This window comes from Prinia subflava, chromosome 3 (assembly GCF_021018805.1).
Source record: "Prinia subflava isolate CZ2003 ecotype Zambia chromosome 3, Cam_Psub_1.2, whole genome shotgun sequence".
Taxonomy (NCBI): Eukaryota; Metazoa; Chordata; class Aves; order Passeriformes; family Cisticolidae; genus Prinia; species Prinia subflava.
The window spans coordinates 67,598,465-67,625,789 of NC_086249.1; the positions used below are offsets into that span (position 1 = coordinate 67,598,465).

Below are 27,325 nucleotides of genomic sequence, written 5' to 3' on the forward strand. Positions count from 1 at the left end.
CCCCGCCCCTCTCGGCTCGGGCTGCCCGGGTACCGCGGCCGGGCGGGCACCGCGCTCGCTGCGGCGATCCGAGCGGCCGCCGCCGCCCGCGAACGCTGGAGGGGGCTCTCGGCCACCTCCTCCCGCCGGCGGCTCCCCCTCCGGGAGGGGGCAGGGTTAGGGGAGGGAGGTGCAGCCGCGGCACAGCGGCGGCGAGCGGCGTCCAGTTCCCGCTCCCCCGGTCCGCGGGCGGCAGCAGGACCGGCCCCTCCGCCGCCGCCTGCCTCCCTTCTCCTCCGCGCCGGCCCGGTGGGCTCCCCCCGCTGCCAAGCCGGACATGGCGACCCTGCTCCTGCGAGCCCCTCGCTGTCCTCCTCTGCCTGCCGCCGCCGCTGCTCCTGCCGCCGCCTTCTCCTCCTCCTCCCCGCGGAGCTTTTAATGGCTCGGACCTCCGGCGGCCAAGCGCGACTGCCCCTGCACCAGCCGCAGCGAGGAGAGCCGGCGGGAGCCCGCGCCGCCCCAGCCCCGCGCACGGTAAGGGCGGCACGGCAAACAATGGGGCCGGGCGGGAGCGGCGGCGGGAGGCGCCCGCCCCGCCGGGCACCGCGGCCGGGGCTGCGGAGCGGGCGGCGGGACCCGCCCGCGGGGCGGCCGGGGCGGGCGGCAGCCGGCGGCCCCGAGCGCCGCCCCCGGCACCGCCGCCCCCTCCCCGGGCGGTGACAGCCCGGCGGACACGCCGCTCGGCCCCGCGTAATCCCATTACCGCGGGTAATCCGCGGGCAGGCTCCGCGCAGAGCGGCGCCCGGTCCGCCCGCCCTTCCCCGCGTCCCCGGGCCGCCGCGGCCGGGCGGTCCGGGCGGCGGCGAGGGCGGCAGCGCAGCTCCGTGCCTTTTGTTTCGCCCCGGGCTGGGACCCGGCACCAGGTCCCGGCAGCGGGGCGGGAGCCCTGGAGGGGCGTGCGGTGCCGGGCGGAGTTGTAAGGGCGGCCCGGGGCAGGGTTTAGCCCAGCCGGCAGCTGGCGGGGAGGTGCCGCTCCGGGGGCGTGCGAGGGCAGCGCCTCCCTCCCGCCTCGGTCCGAGGCGGCCCGGCGGGGACGGGATGGGACGGGAGGGGTTCCCGCTTGCCCCTGGTGAGGACCACCACCCCGGGTTTCCCGAGTGGCTGTAGCGGTGCAGCCGCCCTGTTCTCCCTCCCACGCAGGAGTGTGCAGAGGTGCCTGCAGCCTGCTGCCCTCGGCACGTCTGCCATCACCTTGCTTGTGTCCGAGCTGGCGAGTTCGCCGGTTTCAAAGCGAACGTTGCCTTCTTTTCGTTACGGTCAGTCTCAGCCAGCCGGGAACCGCTGGGGAAAGTTTAGCGTAAACTGCAGTTTATTTCCAGAGCGGGAGCTCATGTGCGGTAGGCCTGCTTAGCTTTTGTGGTACGGCTGCTTTCTCTCTTTTTAAAGCACGCGTGAACTCCGTGGAGTTGATTTAAAGTTGCCGGATTTGCTTGATTGCCAGCATGAAATTACTGCGTAGCGTATCTTTTTCGGTCACAGCCTTCTTACTTGGGTTACCTTCAAAGAGATTTGTCCCTCGAGAGTGGAAAGGTGATTGCTCTAAGAGAGCAGCATCGATCAGGTGTTCTGATATTCGTATCTCTCTGATACCTTGACTCCTGCTCCACGTTGCTTCCAATTCACAGCAAGCAGCTGATGTTGGAATCAAGCCAAGAAAAATAAAACTCTGAAGGAGGTCAGTTAAGAAAGGACCCAAAATTTCTCTTTGAATTAAGATACCGCTTTCCTCTACTTTTGGATGTTTATGCGAGAATTGAGGTATCTAGCTAATTGGTGGCTCTGAGCCTTTTAGAAATGCTCCTGCTTCCCAGGAAAGTCCGCAATCCTCTTAGCTGTGCCTCACGTGTCCGACCTGCCGGGCTCTGGAGGCTCAGGACAGGTCGGGAGCTGTGTGTGCGGTGCCCCCTGCGTGGCTCGTACTTACCCTGCCGTGCACATGAACCGGGCTCTTGGGGAGGCCAGATGAGAGCTGCTCTTCCCCCTTTGCCCTGGCCTTCTCCAGCGCCACAAGTGTCCGGTGCTCAGCAAAGGGTAACAACTCTTGTGGCTCAGGAATCCCGCCAAACGCTTGTGCTTTCCAATTCAGAACTTCATTCTCTTAGATACGGTTTTGCTCCAGGATTTGGCAGACTCTCTTTCCTTTGTGAATAACAAAGATGAGGGGTTATATGTAATACACTGAATTATGATGGCTATTTTTGAAAGCTTAGACATGGCTGTATCAGTCCAAACTTGGTGCAAATTCTTTTATCCCCATGGAATTAAGTTCAAATGTAGAACTGTAGATCCCTGTGGAAGGGGCACTTGGCTTCAGGGACAGTTTGTCATCACAGGAAGGGGATAGAAAGCTGTATTTCTCAGCTTGTTTTTTGCAATATCTTGTACAGTCAAATAATTGTTTTTCTTCACTGTTTTTTAAACAAACCAAACACACTAGGAAAGTGGGCAAGATATTTAACAAACAAAAAGTAAAGCAGAACTTCAAAATACCAAAAGTTGGTATGAGATTGAATGTGTAATATCCAAGCTTGACTTTATTTAGTGTCTGGACTTCAAACTGGATTTTTTTTTTAAATTTTTGTCCCCAGGTTGACACAGTTCATTAATCATTTTGTAATCAATATCTTTAAACATGCTACTTGTAACCAAACTTTTTGAAATAAAATTGTGGAAGATAAATGACCTAAGGGGAAGCACCACTTAAATGTGATTATTTGAAACAGGAAAAAGAAAAACTTGTCCTATGAGATATGTTTCTGCATTAAAATTCAGATAGAGAATTCTGAATTTATAGACTTACTCAGTAAATTTCCTCTGCTGATTTTTAGATTAATTTAACTTAGTAAAAAATCCAGACTTCCACTTAAAAAAAATCATGTATGATGATAATTAGCAGCTCTTCTGAAAAGAAGCTATATAAAAAACTTTTGACATTGATGAATATGAGGCTGCCAGTTCTGGCAGCTTTTTAGATTATGTATGCTTTGTGATGGAGCTGTGCAAAAGAAATGCTTCTCTGGTTTGAAATATCCTTACATTTGCTTTTCTTAAAGGAGCTGTAGAGATTCCAAAACTGGGATGTGATAGGGCATGAAGCTGGGGAAGGTGGTCCACAGGACCACGTTGTTTTCATAGTGTTTGCAGGGACAGGTTGGTTGTTGGGCAGAGAAATCCCAGGGCTGACGGTGGGCTAAAGAATCAAGTTGAGCGCATCCCCTCAGGTTTTACAAGGCAGAAAACTGCAGAGAACACTATTGGCGGTTCCCTGCTTGTTAGTGGTCGTCCTCTCTCTTTAGCAAGACTGGAATTTGAAGTGCAGGTCAGTGCTCTGACCTTGGCCTCCCCTCTGCTCCGTTTGGGGAAAAGCAGATCTGCATCTTGCTGGCTGCAGTGTGAGTCTGGATCCACAACTTCCAGAGGATTGGCTCAGCTCATCTTTTTAAGCTTATGTTCATATTTAGGAAGTATTTTTTGTAACTGTAGGATTGGCTTACAAACCCTGATTATATACATAAATGGAGCTCTTAGTGGATATTTCCAGCAGTTAAACCTCTGTGTTATTAATCTTGGTTAAATTCTAGTGCTGAATCAATGTATTAGCATTGTACTTTCCATGCTGCGCTGTTAGCATTAGGGACTAAACTTGCTGGGTTTGGTTTCTGGTTTGATTTTATTCCCCCAACTGTTTTTCGACGATTCTTGTCTGTGCCAGTGCCCTTATTTTATATTGTCTTTTTTAGAAAAGCATGATAGAAATGCTGTTTATTGAATTTGGGTCCACCAACTAGTCCTGCTTTTTCTGTTTCTTCTTTTAGAAATTGGCATGTTTATCTTAAAAGGCCCTTTCCAGGCTCTATTTCATGACTTTGAAAGGTTGCAGGGGTTTGTTTGTTTGTTTGTTTGTTTGTTGGTTTTTTTTGTGGGGTTTTTTTTGTGGTTTTTGTTGTTGTTGTTGTGTACTTTTTTGACTGGCTGACTAGACGGCGAAGTTCCTAGTTTAGAGATGGACCACTGAACTCAGGAGAGTAAAGGAACAGCTTGTTTTTCTGGTTGTAAAGGCAGAGAAGACTAATTACAGAGGTATAAAAGATCATCAGGCTCAAGTCAGCTTTGAATTTGAGCAAAATGTCAGTAAATTTGGCCTGCAGAAGTGTAGGCAAAGCAGACAGGTCAGTCTTAGTGGGTTGTGGGCACTATCTTGTTTGTCATCCATTGCAGCATGATGAGCTTTCTGACCTTGTCTGTAAAGAAGTAGACTTGATTAAATATTATGAGAAAGGAAAATGTGATATGCCTTTTGGGGGATTTGAGAAGCAGGGATGATCCTTTGCAACTACATTTCTTCTTCCTTTATTCTGGCAAAATAAATGGAGGAAATTGTTCCTCATGCTTGGCTGTCAAAAGGGACTTAAAGAAAAAAAAGAATGGTGTCTCTGTTAGCTAGTGCTCAAATAAAATGAAGCTTTGTTGGTGAAGTTCAGGAAGGTGCTAAAGTTCTGTTTTCTGTTGATCTCATGTGGGAACTGATTTTTGTAGTGTGCCCTTCAGTGTTATGCAGTGAAGTCTGTACAGCAAAATCTGGTTTTGTGTCACTGTATAATCTGGAGAAAAAAACTTTCTCAAGCCATGAAATCTGGATACTGAGGCTTACAGGAGATTTCTGTACAATACAAGTTTGTTACTAGGCATGAGGACAACTGGAGGGTTGAGTGATATTTTGGTGTAAGGTGGGGATGATGTTTCCAGACAATGTTTCCTTTCCCAGGTTATAAATTTGGTGTAGTGTTAAAAGCCCCCTGGAAAGTGTCTCTGAGGGGCTGCTTCCCTTACTGGTGATGCCTTGCTTATGCTCTCCTCTGATGTTTACCATTACAATCAGGTTTCTGGCTACCTTGGCATCAGCGCTGGAGGTTGCTGACCCACGGCACAAGATTTATCAAATGAGTAGCAGTGTTAACAATGACTTCAATTCCCATTTCCTTCCAAATATGCTGTCCTGGGGTGGGGAGAAATTAATGGTTTGGACCTTACAGGGTGACTGAATTTGCCATAATGGAAGTATGTTAAAAAGCTATTACTCTCCCATTTGCCATGTGATCCTGCTGTCTTGTAAGGCTCTCTAAATTGCCGTTTCAAATTCTCTCCATCATTAGGGGTAAGAGAAGTGAAAAGGCTAAGCTGTGCAACCAAAGGGGACCTTTCCCTCCTCCCCTAGGTATAGGTCTTCCCAGAGCATCTATTTCTATAACATCAGGTATTTAGGTGTGTAATACACAAAATATTACAGAAATTCAGCAGCAGATGTGTCACACGGCCAGTTTTATCTGACGAAAAGCTGTGACTTTCTGAACAGAGATAGCAGTGTCAAGCCATCCTTGTTTGAAACAAGTGTGTTTGAGTTCAGGCACTGTGCTCTGTATACAGCAGGGGTATGGCATCGCTGCCTCGGGGACAAGCTCCTTGGGCATCTGTGTTGTCTTGCACAAAACACTGCTGGAGAAGAACACACATTTTTGTAGGTCAGAAGATGACTGACGTGTAAACTGGAAACCCTAGCAGTAACAGGAGGGAGTTGGTGCTGTTGGATGCTTCCTTTTCTGAGGCTGCTGCTTCTGCTGGCCACCTCTGGCCTTTCTGCGTCTTTCACGCCTGATTATTGCAGGCCCAGTAGTTTGATCGCTGGTCACTGGTAATACTGATGACTTTGTCTCCTTAATCAAGAGCCTTTATTTTCAGTCACCTGCACCACAGGCATGGGTCAAGAAGACATTTGTCAGAGTATTCCAACAGCACAAAGGGTCTATCTGCTCAGTAACCTGACTGCGTTTAATTGACTCTTTCTGCGCCACATCCGGCATTTTTCTGTTGGTTACATGCTTTGAAATAATTTATTTCTGTGCCTGGATTAAGAACCTGAACTGCAGATGTTATGTGTTCACTGTTTCAGTCTCTATGTGTTATTTCTGGATGTGTCCCAGCCTCTGTCTCTCCACTGAACAGTACAAAAGGTGTTCCATGGGGACCTTTGCCAGCCTTAGCGATGGAGCACCGGCAGGCTGCTCATTAGTCTTTTATGTCTCTCCTTATCAATTTTACTGAGAAACTCCCTATCGCTTTGGTTGCACATGTTAGAATAATTAGGCTTCCTGTTTAGGTTTGTGTGGCATTGATTTTGGTCTGAAAGTTCAGGGGAGGGCTAGGATACCATTAAATTATGTGGAATAGCAAGTATGTCTTCCTTAGTTGCCTTTTTTCATTATGAGTTGGGTTTAAAACATATTACTGCACAAAGAGAGGCAGAAATCCCAAGCAGACTTAAATGCTACTTAAAAAGGAGGTGTTCTCCCTTGCATTAACAAATAAATGAAAATAAATCTTAAATTTCTAAGAGGAAAAGAGGATGTGATGATTTCACTGTTCAATTGAAAGAGGGCTTCACATAATTCAAAGACTCTGGGATCACAGCAGGTATCAGACAAACTTGGAGCATTTCCCTGGCCACCCTCGTCTTCCTATGATTATGGGAAGGGAGGATGGGATGTTGTTTGAGGATTAAGGGTTTTTTTCTGTCCATCTCTCTCATATTTCTAAATATTCTGGAGTTTGCTGCTGCTTGTGGATTACCATCAAAGTGAACTTAATTTGATTTGGTTTTATTTTGTTAATTCTCTGCAGTCTTATGATTGCAATAACAGTGATTACAACTGAGAAGTCTCTGGCCAGCTATTGCTCTGTATAATAGCAGTGTCTTTTTCAGATTAAGGAAAAATAGGATTTGTTTAGTTTGGCCTGCCTGAGGTTATTTTCCCAAACATACAGGCTAAAATAGAAGGTAACGCTCTTGTAAAAGTAAGAATCTACAGAAATCGTTTGGGGGTGTTTGTTTGATTGTTTGTTTTTCTCAGAAGTTTCTTATTTTCCAAGAAATGGTTAGTGTTCAGGCTCTTAAAAATATGGAAAATACTAAAAGGAGAAATGGAAAGGGGGTATACAGTTGATGTACCTTTTAGAGAATGAAGAGTATAGATAATTTTATGAACTAAATAGTCTCCATGCATTTTAGAAGTTAAACTTTGTGTGAATCAGTGAAATTAGCCTCCTTGGCTAATGTTCAGTCTTTTTCAATTTGAAGACCTCATCTCCTATCTTATCATGGTAGGAATTCCTCCTGAAAATCTCTGTTTTACACTGTGTTTGTAAGACTTAAAGCCATTGTGTTTGCCTTTAACACATTAAAGATTCAACAGTGCTTTTTAATCAGAGGCATCAGTTGGTGCATGTGGGAAGATCAACTGTGTGGTTATGCCATTGTAACCTGTGTTGTTCATTAGCCATTTTAGCTGAATTGATTGATGTAATGTGGAAAATAACTTTGTTTAATGTTTTGGTGCAGAGTGCCATTTTCCCCTCCTGTCTCCTTCAAAATGTTGTTCATAATTTTCAGTCTTATGAAAGAGAAAATACTAGAAACCATTAAAAGAAACATAAAATGAGCAAAAAGGAAAGTGTATCTACAATGTGTAGTCAATAAATATGAAACTTGAAGCTAGCAGAAAATACCTCAAAATGTCTCAATAGCAAATAAATAAAAGAAAGACAAAGCAGATGGTGTGATACTATTGCAGTGGAGAGGGGGGCAAGTGACTCTACCATTTGAATGTAAAAAAGGTTTTAAAAGGCATTCTAATTAAGTGCTGCTCACATCTCTGCTTTTAATAGTAATATTTGCATACTGAGATAAGTCACAAATGGCACAATTCCAATAGGATCCATTTGCCTAAAATATGTGAAGTTCTAAGAGAAGAATTTCTAAACAGACCTGTGAGAGAGGAGAAGTTGTTGGTGGGAACTTTATGGGGCAGGCTTTTCCATCTCAGTATTTTCTTTTTCATGCTGTTTGCAGTTAAGGCTTGAACGGTAGTGCTGCACCTTTGTTTCTGAGTGTTCTGAGGTTGTCTGTACCTCAGTGAACTGGTAGGCCACTTCAGCCATGCTAGGCCAAGAGTGAAGCTGAAGTAAAGAGTGAGTGGTGGGTGGAGGAGAGAAGTCACTGCGGCTGTTTCTGGAGGTCACCTGTGGCGCCTGCCAGCTGTCCCTGTGGCTGGGTGGCCGCGCAGGTGCTGCCCGGAGCTACTGCAGCCTCCTGCCATCTGATCAGCAGGGAGCAAACAGGACAGTGGCAGGAGAGGGGGCTGGCAGGACAGGGAGTGTGTGCTGGAGCTTTTCACCCCACCGGGGCTGGGGAAGAGGATCTCTTGAGTGGAAAGCACTTGGCTCTGTTGGTCACCATGCGCGAGCACTTTTACATGGTGGCTCTCGGGGGGAGGAAATAAATGTGGCACTAAGGAAGCCTGTTCAGAAAGTGAAATCTTTATCAAAAACCTTCCCCGTATTGACAGCAAGTGCAATTCCCCGCAGTTATCTGGGAATGCTTCCTGGAGCCATGAAGCAGTGTGACTTTGTCTAATGAAGTACCGAAATGATGATGCAAGAGCAGGATATCTGCATGATTTTTAACTCCAGCTGTCCAGCTTTCTAAAGGCAAATCAAGGATTATTTCACATTCTGAACCAAAAAATTATCCACTGGGCAATGCCCTGGACTTGAGCATTTGTCCCTTAATTTTGTGTGCAGTGTCTGCACACTGAGGCACCAGAGGAATCACTGGAGCAGTTTCTGGTTGTAATAACGCTTCAAGGATCATTTGAAGCAATGGACAAGCAAATAACACTTGATGGTAGCTCTCTGCTTGAGAAAACCCAACACAGGGAAGCCATTCCTGTCTTCCTGAATGAAGAGAAAGTACATGATGGAGGCGAACTAGGGACTAATAGCAGCATGCTGCAAGTGTATGACTGAAAAATTAGATCACCGTTGTGATGGAGTAGGGTGTATGTATGTTTTTCTGTATCTGATGAGAACAGGGAGCTCAGAAGAATTTTCTTTTTCTGGAACTAAGATATGTAGACATTTCGTTTTCTCTGCTTTAAAAAAAAACCTTAACAAACTCAACAGTCTATATATTCAAGAAAATCCAAACATATATCTGAAAGCATGAAAACTGAAGGCAATATTGTTCTTAATTGTGTATTTGCTTTGACTCCCTTAAATCTGTTAGTGGAATTTCTTCAGGCAGTACATAAAACTATTAAATTTTCTTTCAAAGTTTTTTTTTCCTCAGATATTAAAGCAGAAAATAGGTTGTGTAATGAGAACAGCTAATACACAGAGAAAGAATAACCTATTAAAGCTGGAGTAGTTAGCTGTAGAGATGATGAGCTGTTTGAGCATGTACCAAAGTAGATGGATATAAGTAACAGAATTACATTTTCCCCTTCCTTTGTTCATGTAAAGGAAACAACAGCTAGGTATGCCTCTTCATATTTGTATTTGAATTTTCTGCAACATTAGTGTGATAGGAGGATATTTGTAGGTGCGGAGTGAGATAATGTCTATCCTTCAAGAAAGCTCAAAAATTTTAATTCTGGTGTAAACATAACTCAGTAAAAAAAAGTCGTGAGAAAGGATCTGTATTGTACTTTTCTGCCTGCTTTTGTCAAAACAAAATGCCTCCTCTAACCTGAACAAAGTTCTTTCCGCTTAAAAGCACACCAGGATTGAAACTGATGCTTGGATGTATGCCACAAAGGGAAAATGGTAGCTGTACATCTAAAAAGTGTCTAGAAGTTTAAAGCCCTGTATCTGTGGCAGTTTTGGGCTAACCTCAGAGAAGAAAGAATTTCAGAAAAAAAGGTGATTTGAGAATGGTTCCAGTTTGGCAAGGAAAATGTGATTTGGAGACATGGAAGAGAAAATTAATCAGAATAATAGCTCTAGCTCTTACAAGGAGATTGAGTCTATTAGTGAAATTAATATCTGAGAACTAATTATAAAACCAACCTAATGATGTATGTAGATATATATATCTCATTAGGTTGGTTTAATAATTAGTTTTATATATATTTACACAGAGAATATATATATATGTGTGGATATATATCGATATAGATATTGATATAGATATCTCAGGACTTTAGAGGATGTTTTAAAATCAGCAGGTTATTTCAGGATTGTTCTGGAGAGAAATTTCCAGGAGTGGAATAAGAATATTTGCGCTTTTTTTCTCATGGGATATTTGTATCACAGAAGCAAACTCATTTCACTCCTGTGCATATATTTCCTGCTGCAATCATGCGACAGTTTGGCTCACAAGAGTCTGAAATGTTCAAGAGCTGGATTGTATTGAATCAGCTGGATAGAAGTTTCCTTAAGTTTTCTGGCAGTGTCTAACATTTGTGAAATAAAATATGCTGCAGCAGTTTCTGGTTTGTATGTATGTATGTTAACCAGTGAGTGAGTTTATTCTAAGCATGAAGTTGTTTGTTTATGGAAAACCCTGGAATAGCCTGTTTTTTTCAGTAAACTTCCAGGTTAAATTTAATTGCAATTTTGTCAGGAGGACAAGCTAGTCTGGTTGCTTTTGAATGTGTTTAAAGCAAGTTTCATAACTCCTTCTTTGGTATTCCTCCAGTAAGGCCTGATCCTTTTTTTTTGTCTACAAAGTTTAAGGCTTGAGGGAGCAATAAAGACTCAAATCAATTGGAAGTAATTGCAACTAGATCATCAGCATAGTTTTGTTTAATTTACAGTGTTTATTTAGTGCTCTCCTGTTGAGGAAGTTTAATCAAATTGCTCGTGCCTTAGAGGACTACAGGGAGCAATAGCAACGGGCCAGGTGCTTGTTTTGAGGGCTCCATCTTTTTTTTATATATATATATGTATGTATGTATACAGACACAAACATATATATATATTTGTATCTGAGAAACAAAGGTTTTTAATGTCTGGTGCAGTGGCTGGAGTGTTTCCTCTGCAGCTGGTCATGGGGACACGGGGGTCCCACTTGGCTGTGTGCTTTCCCAGTGCTGCCAGTCTTGTTTTCCATAGATGCTCTTAAAACACCGAGAGAGAGGAGCACTGCTTTTAATTTAAAGTTGCACAAGAACATAGGTGAAAAGAGTACTTTAAATACAGTGAATAAGACTGTGTTAGTAGCATGTCTCTGCTGTTTTGGAATAGACTTTGGAATAGCCTTTAAAAGCTCTTAGCTCTGTGTTTATTGTTTGTACTTTTTGTTTAATTGTGCTGTGTGCTCATCTGCCCTCCTCGAGGGCTGTGGTGTGCCTGGTGCAATATTTCACTGTGCAGAAACCTTAACCCTCACGTTTGAGAGTGTCTGTGCTGTGGGACAGCTTCAGACTGTTTTCTTCAGGGAATAATATGTGATGGAGACAGCTAAAAAGCAAAAGTCTTGACCTCTGAATGCATGGAATGTCATGGGGGATTATCCTTACCCAGTATGCAATTAGTTCGTGTTAGAGGGAAGAACAGTAACCCATTTCTTTGTGCCACTTTCTTTTGTCCACCCTTTATTTCCCTGTCTCCCACCTCCACGAAATTCCCGTGTGCACAGACTCTTAGTGTTTTAGCAGTATTTGTGGGATTTTTTCTGATTCATTAATAAGGCTTAATTTCTTCCAGGGTAGAAGAAAAACATGATGTAGACTGAGGTTTTGGGATTCTATTTCTGTTATGTCGTGTGTGCTGCTATTAGCATACCTGGGAAGAACAATTCCTCCTGTCTTAGCTTTAACGACAGTTTATTAAGAAAAACCCAATCAAAACAAACTGTACTGTTGCCATTGCAGAGCTGACTAAGGAAATGTATTTGATCACTAGAAATTAATGAATCTATGGCTTTTCTACTATATATAGAGGGAGAAGAGTTTCCATCTGAGTAATTCCATTAGTGGGATATTACTAATGGTACTTTTTTCAGGTTTTCAGATGTTAAGGATTATTTGGTTTTCTCCAAACCTGGCTATATTGATTTTTTGTTCAGTATTAACTTGTTCTCCTTCTTGAATTCTGTTCCTGTTTTTATTTTTCGACTCCTTTTTATAATGCAGTTACTATCTGTGACAGCCTTCCATCATATTTATCCTTAATATCCGTAGTATTCATCTTTTCCATTGCTAAGGTAAATGTAGTGGAAGGACACACTGTGTAAGTTTTTTAAGTTTCAGTAAGCTTGTAGCCAAAACTTCTTCTGACATAGAGTCCTGGAACTTGTTAGCTGTTTGTTTATACCTCCAACAAAAGTGTATGTGTGTAAGTTTTGAGTAATACTCTTTTTCCATTAGTCCTACAGCTTTCTTAACAGTAAGGAAGGAATGCACATCCTTGGAGGCTCATCTGGCATTTTGATGGCCCAATAAACCTCCAGGTTTTTTGGCATGAAGCCTTTAAATGTAACAGATCTTATATGTGATTGCTATGATTTAGATTGCAAATGGCAAGCCCAGATTTGGACAGTTATCTTAATGGATGTTTTAAAGGCTTTTTTGCTCCCCTGTGGCTGAATACAGTCAGTTAAAAATGTTCTTTATGATCATCACAAGACTCAAATTTAATGGTTTTTAAAAATTCCGTTCTTTGTTGTGTAAGTTCTACATACTTTGTTCTGTACGTATGATAAAAATTCACTGATTTTGAGACAGTTATCAACCATTAAAAGAATATGACTGTTAATTATCTGGTTTCTTTAGATATTTATTTTATTTGGTAGGTTTTTTTCCATAAAGAGAAATAATCCTTTTTTTCCTTCTATGGATTTACAACTCAATACCTTTTTCTGTCATTTAACATGAGACACTTGGATCAGTAAACACCTTTTACTCTGTAATGGACAGTCCCTTACATTCTGAATGGTGATTACCCTTGACGTTACCTGCTTGATTTTTTTCAGTGATTTGCAGCATGAACTTCCTGTTGTTTCCATTGCCTGCAGAGCTGTACTTTCAGTGACTGACTAAAGCACAAGTTTTAGGTAACTACAGCCTGGAACCAGTGTTAGTAAGGATCTTGGCAATGGGCTTTTCTGTATCCATAATCTAGTTCAAGGGTGCTCCCTATAAGGACTGAAGTTTTGTTCAGGCATCTTTCAGATGTCTGAAATACCACTACTTCCATTGAAAGGAAAAGAAAAATCTACTTCATAGTTTGTGATCTTACTGTTGGGGATCTTTCCTGCTGGTAAACTGGTCTGTTTGAAACTGCTCTAGTTTCTTCCTAAATCTTTCATCTTCCCTCTCAGCTTGCAGGCCACATCCCTGACATGCTCCCACACTTCATTATTTTGCAGATAGTTTGCTGCTCAGCTGTGTCAGTCTCCTCTGTTCTCTGGGAAGCTTTTTCTCTGCCCTGGGTTGTCCCTTTCTAGAGCAGGGAATTGTTACCTGCAGGACAGAGCATTTCAGGAGGACTCACAGTGAAAGGGTTTTTCTTCCTGGCAGCTGACTTTCCAGAAAGATCACGAGTAACCTACTTACTGGACCACTGGCATTAGATCCATCAGTCTCTCTTCAGAATTTTAATGACTTTTATCTAACTGTTGTCTTCCATGATACAAGAAATATTAAATGCGTTTGTTTTCTTGAAGTGTAATTACTCATTATTTTTATGCCGAGCTGAAGCAGTTTGTGATTAATAACCTCAAGGTTCCCTTTTGTTACCATATGCTTAGTCATTTTATCCGTGTTACTAAGGCATGATGACCTATTTTGGTTAGAATGTCTGGCTTTTGAGCTGCAGGACGATAGCAGAAGCATATCTTGGAATTTCTTGGGTATGCTAGAGACAAAATATTGGAGTAAAATACCAGAAATGTTAGTTGAGCATGGGTTCTGTTTTGTAAAATGTTGGAGGCCTCTTAGGCTGTGAAAGCTTTAAAGTGTCACCCTTGTTTTTAAAAACTGTCTTTAATAAGGACTTTATTTATCTACTTCAGATCATTTTAAGACCCTTGAAGCAAGCCTGGCTTTACTACAGGAATTCAGTAAGGTGTCAGTGTGCCTTATGTACATTAACAGAGGTTCTCTGCTTCCTGGCAGTACTGAGCTACTGAGACAGCCACTAATTTTTTTTTCATTAGATGAATGCAATGTTGAAGGCTCCTTACTGAATGACTCCATTAGGAGAGCTGCCTAAAGGGTATCTTATTTTTGCAGAACATGCAAAAAGTCAGAGTCACTTTGCAAGCTGAGGGCTGTGGTAACATACTATTTATTTCCCTTAAAGCAGTATTGCATTGGGTTGCTCTGCTGGTTCTTCATGCTTAGAACTTACTAACTGGGGAGAAAAGACTTTAAAAGGATTGAATACTTGTATGCATACTTTTTTTTATTACATTGTCTTCCATTGAAAAAAAAAATCAATTTTTTTTCTTTCTTAACTTACAAGAGCTAATGGCTTCAATAGCTAGTTTGTTTTCATCCATTTCCCCGTCTTATGCACTTCAGAGAGATGAGAACAGAGCCATAAGCCTCCTGAGTTGTACACATAGTATTCCCCAACTGACAGCTAACTAGTCCTAGTTAACTGCAAGACTCACACTTCATTGTAAGAAGGATGAAAATGTCAAGTTCATGACTGTGTGCCTGCTTTGTTTAGCAGCAACCTTAGTGCTTTTTCTGGAAGTTTTGTTGAAAATTGACTTGGTGAACAAAGAAGTGTAATTCACATAGAGACTGAACTTAGTGAGGCAGTGAAACAGGAAAAACTGTATGGGCTTGGTAAATAGGGATGAAACCCAGGATCCATCAGAGCAAACCCAGGAGATAATGTGGGTGATGAAACTACAGGGTTTGGCCCTGAACACAGCTGATAACTGAAGTGCAGGAGCAGTTTACCTGCTGTCCATGGGATGCTCCTGCTGGCCTTGCTGCGTTCCCTGTGCTGAGAATAGTGTGCTTTTCCTAAGCATGCCAGAGGTGATCCAGGGAAGTCTTTCTGTGAAAAGGGGAGAATTAGGGCTTGTGAGACACCAACACATAGTGTTCTTGTGGCATTTTTCCTTTACATTTTTATTTCTTGCCTATATCCATCATCCCTTACTGCAAAGATGAAGAGTGTTGGTAGTTTTTCAGTACTGTTGTACAGTTACTGAGCAAAAGAAGTTCTAGTTCTGTAATATCTTAGCAGCAAGTAGAGTTTATCAAAATTACTGCGAGGTAGAAAACAGTCTGGTATGTATTTAGTGTCTATTTTAATGTAGTGAAGTCTTTGGGTCCTTTCTGGTGTGGACCTTTTATTCTACACATGAGCTGCTGTGTGCAGCTTGGCTGCTTGCACACCTTCCAGGGATTGCTCACACCTCCCCTGAAGAGTCAGCCTGGACTGTTCAGTTCAGACTTGCAGTCGGTACCACAGTCATTGTCTCCTCTTTGCTACCATTCCATAAGTACTTTGAAAGTTGACATAAGTTGCCTCTGTACAACCTCCTTTGATTTCCCAGAAACATCACTTTATCCAGGCAGAAATTTTCCAGGTTGTGTTTTTTTCAGGGGCGTGAGAAAGAACCTCCATGGCTCTCATTAGGTAAATGGGCTCTCTTCCAACACCTGCTGCTTCTCTGCTTTATTCCTGGATGATCATCTCTGTGTTCCAGCATTCTCACAGGCTGTTTTTGCAGAGTTGGCAGAAAATTTGGATTATGTTCATCAAAGCTTGAAGCACAAGAAGAATTTCAGGTATCTAACTGAAGACGACATAAATTAGATATCTCACAAGCTTAATGTCTTTTAGATAATTAAGGAACTTCTTGGTATTTCAGTGTATTTGAATACTAGTGAATCGAAAAATTAATTATGATCCTGAAATCTTAATATCTCTTTATAAAATCCATCATTCTGTTTTAAATAGCAGTCTTGTTTGTGGTACTATTTTGTGGTTTGGTTTTTTTTTGATTTTCTCTGATGCATTTTTAGAGTTGACTTTTAAGGCATCTTAGTGATTTAATTTTAGTTCCTTCTAAATGCTGTAGTAAAACCGGCATTTTGGTATAAAGAAACAAGTTCTCTATTAATTTTGAAGACAAAAGGTTTAAAAGCAGTACCTATAAACAAGATGATATAACACTGGAAAAGTGTGTAAATGCTGTTAAACCTACTGGTTGTGGAAGAAGAGATACTGAAGTAAAGGCAAATACATTATTAAATCGCAAATGAATTTTTGACATTTATCAGCTGATGGAAATGGACTTCTACAGGAGAGTGGCAACAACAGTTTTAATGTAAAGCTTTGTTTTTACCTAATGTGTTTGGTTTTCAGTAATGACTAAAGTCCTCTGCTTATCTGACTTTCATTTGAACCAAAAACTTTATCTAAAAATACTTAAAAATATAATCTTGTGCTGTCTTTGTTTGTTTGTTTGTTGCTGTTGACTTGACCAAGTTTCTTGTCTTGCTAATGGAGTTTGTATTAAGTTGTGGAGAGGACTGGAAAGGAACACTGCCAAAGTGCAGACTACAACATAAGGTTATCCTTCTTTGGCTTTGGGGTTTTTTTTTTGGTTTGTTTTGGTGGAATGGTTGTGGTGTTTTGGTGGTGGTGGTTTTTTTTGGTTTTGGTTTTTTTTTGTTATTACATGTGTTTTGCTGCAGAAAAATAACCAGTTCTTGCCAAGCAAGGCTCATGAGGCTACTGGTACTAGTCCTGGTCTAGAAAGTTCAACATCTTATGAAATATATGATACACTTCCAGTGTGCTTGTCTCTGAGAGATTTTCACCTCACTTTCCCCTGCAGGCTGCTTTGTGCGTGGCTGGTTATGTATTCAGAAGAGACTTGTCCCCTTCACATGGAAACTTGAATTTCCTGCCATTTCACATGTTGGGGTGAAAATGAAATAAACTACAAGCAGAATCTCCTCCTAACCACAATTCCTGGAAACTGTATGCTGCTGTGGGCATGTTTATTTTCTACTTTTCTTCCTTGCTGTGATAGTCGCAGCGTTTTGGGGAAGGGAGCAGACAGTTTATTTAAAAACCTGTTATAGCAAAATGTCATTTACATAAGCAACAGTAGATGCCTTCATGCTTCTGAACTCTCCTTTCCTTTGCAGAGACTAGGAAGATTTTTTTATGAATCTAATCAAAGGATACCCTGTAATGTTAGAGATACTTCTTTAGAAAGGCGAGACTGAATATGCAGACATTTCTCATATACACTTAAAGAAGGGCTCTGCTTGAGCTTTCCTTTTGAGAGTGGTAAGTTCCTTTCTGAGCTCAGTCCAGTGCTCAGATGCCACTTCTGTTTGTAGTCAAAGGCTGTTTTGCCTTCAGATCTTAGTGAAGTTGAAGGATAAAGAAATGTTGTTGGTGATGTGAAGGGCCTTTGCAGTGTTTTTTCATGCCCTTGTCCCTTCAGCCAGCTGCTTCCCTTGTGGTTACATCCAGGCCTTATCTTTACCTTATTGACACCTTTTTAGTTTTTGTTTGGATATTACTTGATACTTGTTTCCATTTCTTCCTACGGCTTGTTTAAAATATACAAGAATTATAAGCTGCTGAAACTGGAAACATGAAAGAAAATTCAGGTAGTGAAAAAAACCAAGATGGGTGAATATATCTTAAGAATAGCTTCAAAGGATTTCTAATACACAGGAAATTGTTAAGGCTGATTTCTGATCATATGTGTTGTATGGAAAGAGAAGAGTTAATGCTGAAAGCATAAGAACGTGGAGCAAGGTAATTGTGGCCTGAGAGTGAAAAGCTGGCCTCTTCGTTTTGTAACGTAGTTTTAAAATATCTTCTGTTTGGACCAAGCAGTTGACCATACTAATGAGGTCTGGTTTTCCTGAAGGTGTTATGTTTGCCATAAAAATACCAGGTGGTGGTGCATGACTGAATCAACATGATTTTGGGTGTGTATAGGAAAGTACAGGTCACACATTTTAATGGCCTGTTTCTGTCCTGTTTGACTGGTTGCCTGAAAGTGGCTCCAGAATAAAATTTACCTGCTACTAAATGATCTGGAGTCATATATTCTGATCTGTATCTAGCACTGGTAACTCACAGAGTAGTACCAGTGAAACATTCATTCATGGAGATCTACCTCATTTTGTTTATTTGAAAACAAAGCAATGCAGCTTTTATTTAAGAAATAGTCTTAGAATTAGTGGTAGCTCAGGGTTATGCAAAAAGAAATGAGGTACCAAGAGCTAGACTAGAGCTCTAGCCCAGACACTTTTCTGGTTTTGCATAATCTCTAGATAAGGCAGAGTGTCGTGGGAGCACAGTGTCACCAGAAGAGGTAGGGAAGCAGTTGTGTGATGTTGATGCTCAGGAGGGAGCTGCAGTTTGTGAGTGGCACTGTTCTGAAATCACGGTGGAGAAGTACTGGTGAGTCACTGAATAAGGCATTTTAGTGCCAGTATTGAAATTTTTGGGATAATCACTGAGTGGAGACAAGTAAGCCCAAGAACATGATAAAATAAGCACTAACAGATTTACTGTCATCTGACAAGTGGTGCTGGTATCTCAATGAAGAGTTGACCTCTTTGCACAGCAGCATAAGGCATGTTGGTGGCTGAGCTTTGCTGTTTAACAAGCAGCTCGGATGTATCCCAAATCATGCCTGAGTTATTGTTGGTGTTGTCTTTGGTGCAGGAGGGAAAATGTGGGCAGATGTTCTGTTGCAAGCCTATCATGGGAGCCAGTGGGAACCAGCTGTGGTTTTATGTGGTTCACATAATCAGGCTGAGCAGTGGGTGAAGGGGATCTCCAGTCCCCTGGCTTCAAAGGGTTTGTGCAGAACAGGAGAGCCACCACACACTGTAGAATTTGTGGGGCAGCTGAAATGGCAATCCTATACTGTGTTGGAACAGATTGGTTGATTTCTTGGAGTTTGAATTTATTTTTTTTTAAGTTCTGTGTGCCTGCATGCAGTGTGAAGTGTGAAGCAGAGTAATAAGGCACAAAGCAAGAGATTAGCCTGCTATCTGGAAAGAGATTTCAAGTTGAGAGTCTCTGCATGACTGATTCCTCCTTCCCAAGGGAAGGATTTTCTCTGGGTTTCAGCTCAGTTAGTTTCTCCCAAGAGAAATACATACATATGGTCTAAATATTTTATAGTTACTCCAGCTAAAAATGGGTGGTGATACTGAAAAATGCTTATTCACTTCTCTCTGGAAGCTCACTTTCTGCAAGGGAACCAAAGTTTATATACTTTTTAAAGGCACTTTAAGCATGTGTTTATCAACAGGTGAGAAATGCAACAGAGTAGCTGCTCTGCATGAACTGTAGTTGTATTTATAATGTGGTGGTAAGGCTGTGCAGGTGGGCAAATATCGTAGGAGTGGATGGATAAATCTGTTAGTGCCTCATAAATCTGATCAAGAGGTCATTTTCTTGACACCTCCCAGATTCATAGTTTGCCTGACAGCCATTTTAGGGAGCAGAGTTACAGGCATGGCAGGGGGCATGAAGGCAGAAGAAGCTTTAATGCTGTTTTGTAGTGCCTTCAGTTTCTAAATCCCTGCAGAAGTAGAGTGGCCTCTTTCTTCTTCCTCCTTTATCTTCCTCATCCCCTTCTGCTGCTGACTTCTGGGAAGTGTGCAACTTCTCAAATGACTTTCAAATTCACCAGCACAGCACCGTAATTGAGCTCAGCCACCTAAAATGGGGGACAGAAGCTCCTCTTGTGTAACTCGGCTCTAATGAGGTTTTTAGTACCAGGCCACAAAACAGAAGTAGGTAAATCTGATTGTTCCATGTAGGCAAAATTACAGACTTCTAGACCTAACCAAGTCCAGAAACCTGTGGCACAGCTGTATTCATGTAAGAGGAACATGTTAAAAAACAAGCACAGCTCTACAGTAGGAAGCAAATCTTTTTCTGACTTGTGGCTTCAGCAGGTGCTGCTTATGCATGTTCCTTCTTAGAAGATGGGGTTTTCCAGCGATGAAATTATTTAGCCCTGATATTTCCAGACAGAGGTCTGGCTTAGCCCAGCATTCCACCTCTAATAATAGTCAGTCATAATACGTATGGGGAAAAGTGTTAGTAAAACAGTGATCCCTCCCAGCTTTTGGAAGGCTGTAGTTCAAGGACTTTGAACAAGAAGGTCATGTCTGCTCCTTTATTTAACAATCCTTGACAGACTTTCTTTTATGAATACATCTAACTGTGTATTAATGTATTTTAAATTTTTGCCTTCATAACATCCTGAGATAGTGCCATTAATTGTGCTATGGAAACAGTACCTCCTTTTCATCTTGTTTTTAAACAAGCTGCCTGATAAACTTCATGTTACACTGCCTAATTCTAATATATTCCGAGATATGATTTCCTTTTTGCTTTCTCTGTAATACCATTCATGGGTTTATGTCTCTTATTTTTTTCATCTTTCCTCCTAATGTAAATGCATTTGTTTGCTTAGTTCTCCTTAGGTTATAGTTGTTTCACACCTCCCGTTGTTATCACTCGTTGAATCTTTTCTTGCTCAGCAGAATACTTCTCTGAAAATTGCTTGGTGCAGCATCTGTAGGTGCAGAGCTGCTGTGGTGTTCCCTGTCAGGTATCCCTGAGCTGCTCATTCCTGCTGCTCCCTCTCCCAACCAGCACTGAACTTTGTCATCTGTGAGTGTGTAGTTCCTGACTTTAATTAAATTGCAAAGTTTCCATTCACTGTATTGGCTGTGACTTTGTGGTGTGTGTGAATAAATACCTGACAGATCTATCTGGAGCTCAACACAGTGAGTTGGCTTTATAATTTTACTGCTTGCTCCATTTTTCACATAAATAATGACTAAATTGAGTAGCAGAAATGCTAAACCAGACCTCTTGTGAAAACTGGCTGTATATTCCTGTATGTTTCTTTTAATCTAACCAATTGTTAATTCACATTAGGACATTCCATTTTATCCCATGACAGTTCAATTTCTTTAAAAGCCTGTGGTGAGAGACACAGTCAAAAGTTTGTTGGAGATCCAGGCATTTTATACATATCATACATACCACACTTCCATATATATGTCATGGCAAGTTTGTAAAAGAAATCATGCCATGATGACATTCCTCTGTCATGTTCATTTGCATACCTGCTAATATGCTCTACAATTTCTATCAACTTTCCCAGTGTAGAAGTGAGCCTGTAGCTACCAGCCCGTTGTTCCCTGGAGTCCCGTTATTGAAATTGGCAGTACATCCTCAGCTTTTTATATCTTGTTTTTTGAGTTTGTCTTAGAGGGAAGCTGGGCAGCATGGTTAATAGTTCTGTGGTGGTAGTTGAGGAGCCTTCAAAATTTCTGGGTAGCATCTAAATCTGGTGACCGGCTGTTGGTCCTGAAGTCTGCTCTAATGTTGCTGTGGTTTTGACAGTCTTGTGCCTGTACCATCTTCTTGCTCCCATACACACCTTGCATTTTCCTGAGTTTTGGGAGAGTGGTGGCCAGTTTGTCTCCACTGTCCCTTGGCCCTGCTCAGTAGGTGAGCAGCCTTTCCCTCTGTGCCCTGAGTGCTTCCCGTGTGTGAAACAGGAGCTGAAAAGGAGGAGATTGCTGGAAGGCAGCAGTATACACCCATGGGGGACCATCTTTTTCTGCCTCAGTCCTAGTTTATGTTGGCTTAAGCAGGTCCAGAAGCCGTGGCAATAATAATATCTAGATAGATTTGAATTTGTATTTATTGCATGAATTGTTTGCATGGAAAATGTAGTTGAATGTAATTGTTTATTGTTCTTGTCACTCAGAACAAATCTCCGTTTCAATTAAAAACTTACACAAATCGGTTTTTTCAAAATTTTGGATTGATAATGGATTTATTTAGTATTCTAATGTAAACTGTTCTGTTTTGGATTGTATTCTTAACACGGTTTAGATACAACTCTTCAAATGTTTAAGACATGAATAGAATTTTAGATCAGAATTAAGGGGAAGATGTTTATTGTGTTTTGATTTTGAAGTAGTTCACAATTGAATGTTTCATATTAATTCCTGCCATTGGATCTTCAGTATTTGTAACAAAGATCCTCAGTCATGTGCAAGCTCTGTTTTTGAGGAGGATCAGACTTAGCCTGCCATACCTCTAATTGGTTTCTGGCTGTTTTACTGCTTTTTATTCCTGTAAAAAAAGAGGTAATTCATTGTTCTAGTCTTAGAATACTTGAGGTGAGACAGCAGCACTCTTTCTCTTTTACCGACTTCATTTCTCCCTTTCCTCTGTCTTCATGTACGTGGTTATTTTTTGCTGTTCTTCAGTTTGTGTGTGTGTGTGTCCCAATGGTTTTCCTTAATTGCTTTTTCCTCTGACTGCAGGATCCTGGCTTCTGTGTGTGTGAGGTTTGTGCAGCCGTTTTTATCTGGATTCTGCCTTTTTCAATGGCTCCTGAATCAACTTCCCTCCCTTGAATCAATTGAGGTAATGTGGCGTGGTGTTGCTTAGCAATGCTGGAAGCTGATACCGCCTGCGTGATGGGTGTGCTGTAACAGCACTAAGCAGAAGAGACTACCTGTCCTCTGTGGTCTGTGCAGAGAAGAAATCTTGCATTTTCTGTGTTCAACATTCTTACCTTTATGTGTTTGGGTGGGGTTTTTTCCCTTGAATGTTGCCGAGTAACAGTTTTAAAGACTTAGAGATGTTCCTCCCCCCCTTCTTCCTGATACATGCAGAAAACTTGGTAGCCTGTAGAATCAAAATATAATTGGGATGTCAGTCTTTAAAGAACTGGGTATCTAATTACCTGTCTTGAGATAGGTATGTTTTCTGTCTTCCTCCCCCACATACCAAGCAAGGCAGAGCTGAGCTTTGTAGGATGTTTCAGTCCTCCAAAGCAGCGTAGATTGGCAGCCAATCTGGCGTGCAAAGCAGCGGATTGAAATCCAGAATGAGTTTAACACCACCAAACACATAAGAATTTAGAATGAGTTATTTTGGCAGCAGATATAAAGGTGTTAATGGAAGTTATTAGTTCTGAAATAGTTCTTTAAGATTGTTGAAATTTTTAAATTTTCAGCTGTGGGTAGATTTTTTTACTCTCATTTAAATGGCAAGAGGGTGAAGTATTGTTTCTTCCAGCTTCTTGTTTTGTTGGTTTTTTTACAAAGCCAAGGGAGTACACATTAAAAAAAATAAACTGTTGCTTGTTTTTTTTTCATTCTTTTTAATAAGAAGCACTAAAAAGTGACATATATTGGAATCAAATATCTTTGAGGCACATTTTTACCAGTGGTTGCTCTCATTTTCACACAACACTGAACAGTATGGGAGGTAACCCCATGTTTAAGTTGTAAGGTAGGATAATTGTGAAGGTATTATTTTCCTCTTTTAAACCAATCAAAATACAAACCAAAGTTTTTACTTGCAATCCTGGGTGGAAGACAGAGGGGGTGTTCTCCATCAGCCTGGCAGGAGTATGGACCCTGACATCTCTCCTCTTTTTGGTGGCAGTTATACTGAGTATATCCGAGTAGCAGGGATAAAAACTTGATCAGACTCAATTTCTTTCTTTGTTTCATGCAATAATGTTTGTACTTCACTAAGCACAAGCCCACCATTCTGCTGCAAAAACTCTGCCTCGGAGTTGAAAGGCTTGCAGACTCCTTACAGGGTTCTTACAAATTTTGTGTCCAGTTAAGCAAAGTAATTGGGTAAACAATTGCAGCCCTCTGGTGCTCAGTACGTGCGGTCTCAGTGCTGCTGCCAGATCAGCTGTTCCTTTGAGCCTTAACCCCAGCACTGGACTGCAGGTGGGGTGGAAGGAAGGTAATGGTGGGATGGGGACATGGACCTCCACAGCTGGATCATGGGGGCCCAGCCTGAAGAATGAACCTGGGCACTGAGGGTGCACTTGATAATGTCAAAATACACCCAGAAGTCAAGGGTGGTGCAGGTAGAGAGATGCAATCTGGAGGCTAATCCCACCTCAGTGCTGTTTATTTGGACTATAAAGGATTGCTTATGAGACATGGGATTGTTCAATGGGTTGGTCTCTCTGACAGCTGCTCCTAACTTTCTTAACCAGTAGTTTTCATAACCAAAAAATGCATTTCCAGTAGCCTGGTAGTTTATTTATTTCTTCTTAGACCATTTAATCCATAGTATGGACTCATTTATCCTTGTCTGTAAGGAAACAAAACATTGAGCTGGCGAGGGGATTTTATAGCAGGTTCATTGCCATGGTTTCAGACAGCGTTACATAGCCTAAAAATAGATTCAGGAAAGAATATTCCCTTCCCTGCCTCCCCCTGCTCTAGCTAATTGGAATTTCCTTTTTTGTTTGTATGTTTTTGTTGTTGTGGTTTTACCGACTGACAGGTCAGGCAAACTTGTTTGATGTTTTGTTTTAAAGAGGAAAGTTTATCGTAGTATCTAACACATTGGGGAGTGACTTCCCTGGTAGAGTGCCGAAGCAATTACCTCCTGCTCCTGTCTCCTGCACTTCAGCAGTGCCACTCTGGTAGACTGCAGCTCATTACAAACTGGTGCAATAGTCCAGGATGTGTGAGGGACCATCCTGGGCATACCTCGGGTAATTATAACCTTGACATTGCCTTGTGCTGAGCAGGGGAAGTGCAGAGAGTACATGTTGTTGTGCCTTTAGCAGCCTGCAGTGCTGCCTGAACAGCGTCCTCTTCCAGAGTCTGGCTGGCAGCTTTACTGTGTCTCCTGCAACCCCACAGCTAGGATGTTGCAGACAGGTTAAGGATCATAGATGCAACTAGCAGGACAAGTTTTAAAATACTGCTTTGTGTACAGCAGTGCCTGGGCTGCAGCTGCAAGGAGCTAGGGGAGGCAGACCGGGTGACCTCTGCTTCCCCTTCTTGGTGTCCTTGCTGAGACAGCATCAGAGCTACACAGCCTTGGCTGGCGTGCCTGGAGCTTGGGCATGGCTTCACTACTTCCAGATTGCAGTGTTGTTTGTCTTTGAACGTCAGAAAAAATAGAGGTGGAACACAGCTTGGTGATTAATATGGTCTCCTGATGTGTACTGGCTAAACTATGTTTAGCTTCGGGTTGGGCAGTTGAATTTCTGTCCCCTCCTGCCTTCAACAGAGGTGTTGACCGCTTCTGTTAGTGGGAGTCCAAGATGCTTTTAGATCTCTCTTCTCAGACAGGAAGGGCATGGGTTGGAATCACACTGATGCCTTGGATTTCCTGCATTGCTTCCTGTTGAATTGCTGGGCCAGAAGTTAATGGTGGGAGGGGACACTGTACTCAGTGTTCCACTGCTGAGGCTCGCAGAGTGCCTATTTATGTTGGAAAGCAAATAAATAACCCCACAGCAGCCTTATCCAACTCAGTGTCAGGTTTGGGAGCAAAGGGAGTGTCCTGGGTTGAATTGCAAACCCCTCGTGGTCTCTTAGTAGGTTGGTTGGTAAGCAAGGTGTCGGTTCTGCTGATCCATTTCTCATCACCATTTGTCTTTGATTGCCCAAGAGAAACTGCAGTAAGTTTGTTTGTTTGTCTGTGTTGCTGCTGGTACTGGGCTTTTTCTTTCTTCCTGCTGCTGCTTTTGTGGTCAGGGTGCCCTGACCTTCCTCAGTGGGGACTGAACGGAGAAGGGCTGATGTGATATCTGGCTGCAAATATGTTAGTGAATGGGCTGCAGTGTGTTGCTAATTCCTTCTCTTCTTGGTTTATTTACCCATTGTAAATACTTTCAGACTTTCCTCTGTTTTTGAATCCACCAGAGTTACATCTTCTTTGTCCATATGCTGTGTTGGACAAAATTTGTGTATTTAGGAAGAAGGTGGTACCAGATAGATAGGACTGCTTAAGGCACAACTGTTCAGAAGAAGTGAAACCTTAAGTCTTCTCCGTTGCTTGTACGCTGTGCTGCTTAGCATTTGGCAGCTGCAACATGTGTCTGTGCTTCCCTGCTCCTCCTTGTGATACTCTGTAATATTTATATGCCTGTTTTGGCATCTGGAGAGCAGAAGAAGAGCAGCCCCCAAGTACAGATGAGGGAAATGTGCCCTCTCAGCCTTCCACAGAGGCAGGGACCTGTCTTGACTTGTTCATCACCAGTACAGCACAGGTGGGACAGGTTGCCTGTTACTTTGTTCTGAAGAACATCTCCTCTTTGTGGAGTGGAGGTGAGTTTGCCATCCTTTTGGAGCATGCACACAGGGATTTTCACAAAATACAGAGATTGCTGGTTCTAAGGGGTAGCAATGCATTGTTTTCACATTTGGTTTTTTTTTTTTTTTCAGTGTGCCAGTCCAAACTTAAGCTGAAGGAGTTCCTCCAAGGATGAGAGTATGACTACCATCTGTTAAGTGTTGTGCTCTCTGGGGAAAAGTGCAGACTGCTTCATGCAGGCCAGCCCAGATTGCAGAGCCTGGTCGTGTTAGGGACCCTAAGAAAATATAATCCTGTCTAATGCTAGAGGGGAAAATTTTCCATACCTGGTAGATGTTTAAATATTCTTTAAGTGGACCACCTTTCTGCTGTGGTGATTTAAACCCCTGAAAATATTCTGTGCATGAATTTACATAAAATAGAACAACTACCTAATATTACATCAATGCACAGTAGATGATAATTTCCTTCTCCTCCCATCTATCCAACACTTTGGTCATTTTACATCCGTTTTTGTTCTCTCCAGCACTTCTAGCTGCTTCCCTGCTCTGCTCACTGGGCACCAGTGTGCTCTGCATGGGAAAGCTTCTGTGTGCATGCTCCTGAAGTGTGCTGAGCTTTGCATGAGTACTCACCTCCTCCACTGAAAGATGAAGATACTGGGACGTGTGTCTGTGTGGGACTGGGAGTGGTGGATGGCTGCAATCAGAGACAGAGGGTGTATATATTGGGAGGAGCTCTCAGGAGGTGCATCTACAGGAGTGGAGAAGTTGGGGGCGAGGTGAAAGGAATGCCAAAACCAAATCCTATACTGTTTATTTTGTCTGGGTAATGAGGTGTAATTTGAAGGCAGATGCTTCGCTTGTAGACCTTGTGGGAATTGAAATATTCATATTCAGGAGTTATGAAAATTAGAGATACTGTTTTCTGGACTCTCAAGGTAATGCCAGTCTTGTGATTTGCTTTCCTTAAGGTTCACATAAGAAATCTTAATACTTGGAATATCATTATAGATCAGATGCTGTTTAAAGAACATGATTAATATTGCAAAGCCGAAGTTCATAATGTAAAGATGTAATTCTCCCTTTTTGTGATTTACAACACAAGTGTAATTACTTAGTTGCATTTTCCCCACACAACATTTGTATTATTTGTTGGGTGTGGTGGTAGTTCTCCTACCACAGGGCACTGTTGTCTCTCACACTATCTGTGAGAAAACTCTCATTCCTTCCCTTTTGCAGATGTTGAAAGGGAAGGGTGGCTCAAGGTGATGATGGCCTCCTGCTTTTAAAGAATTGGACTCAGTTCTCAAGAGAATTCCCTGCATTGTTAGAAGTGATTTAAGCACCCAGAAAATAGTTAAACT

General features: G+C 42.2%; 1 protein-coding gene across 6 annotated transcripts in view; it reads left to right on the forward strand.

Moving 5' to 3' along the window:
* Positions 1 to 373: 373 nt before the first annotated feature.
* The window catches only part of FARP1 (FERM, ARH/RhoGEF and pleckstrin domain protein 1), a 202,496-nt gene continuing 175,544 nt past the window's right edge, over positions 374 to 27,325 (forward strand). For 4 of the 6 annotated variants that reach the window (XM_063392335.1, XM_063392339.1, XM_063392340.1 and 1 more), the window contains exon 1: positions 374 to 513. The gene's annotated coding sequence lies outside the window, so the exon portion shown is untranslated. Of the gene's footprint in view, positions 514 to 1,274; positions 1,296 to 25,196; positions 25,325 to 27,325 lie in introns of those variants that run through there. The other 2 variants (XM_063392336.1, XM_063392337.1) reach the window with 2 other exon arrangements.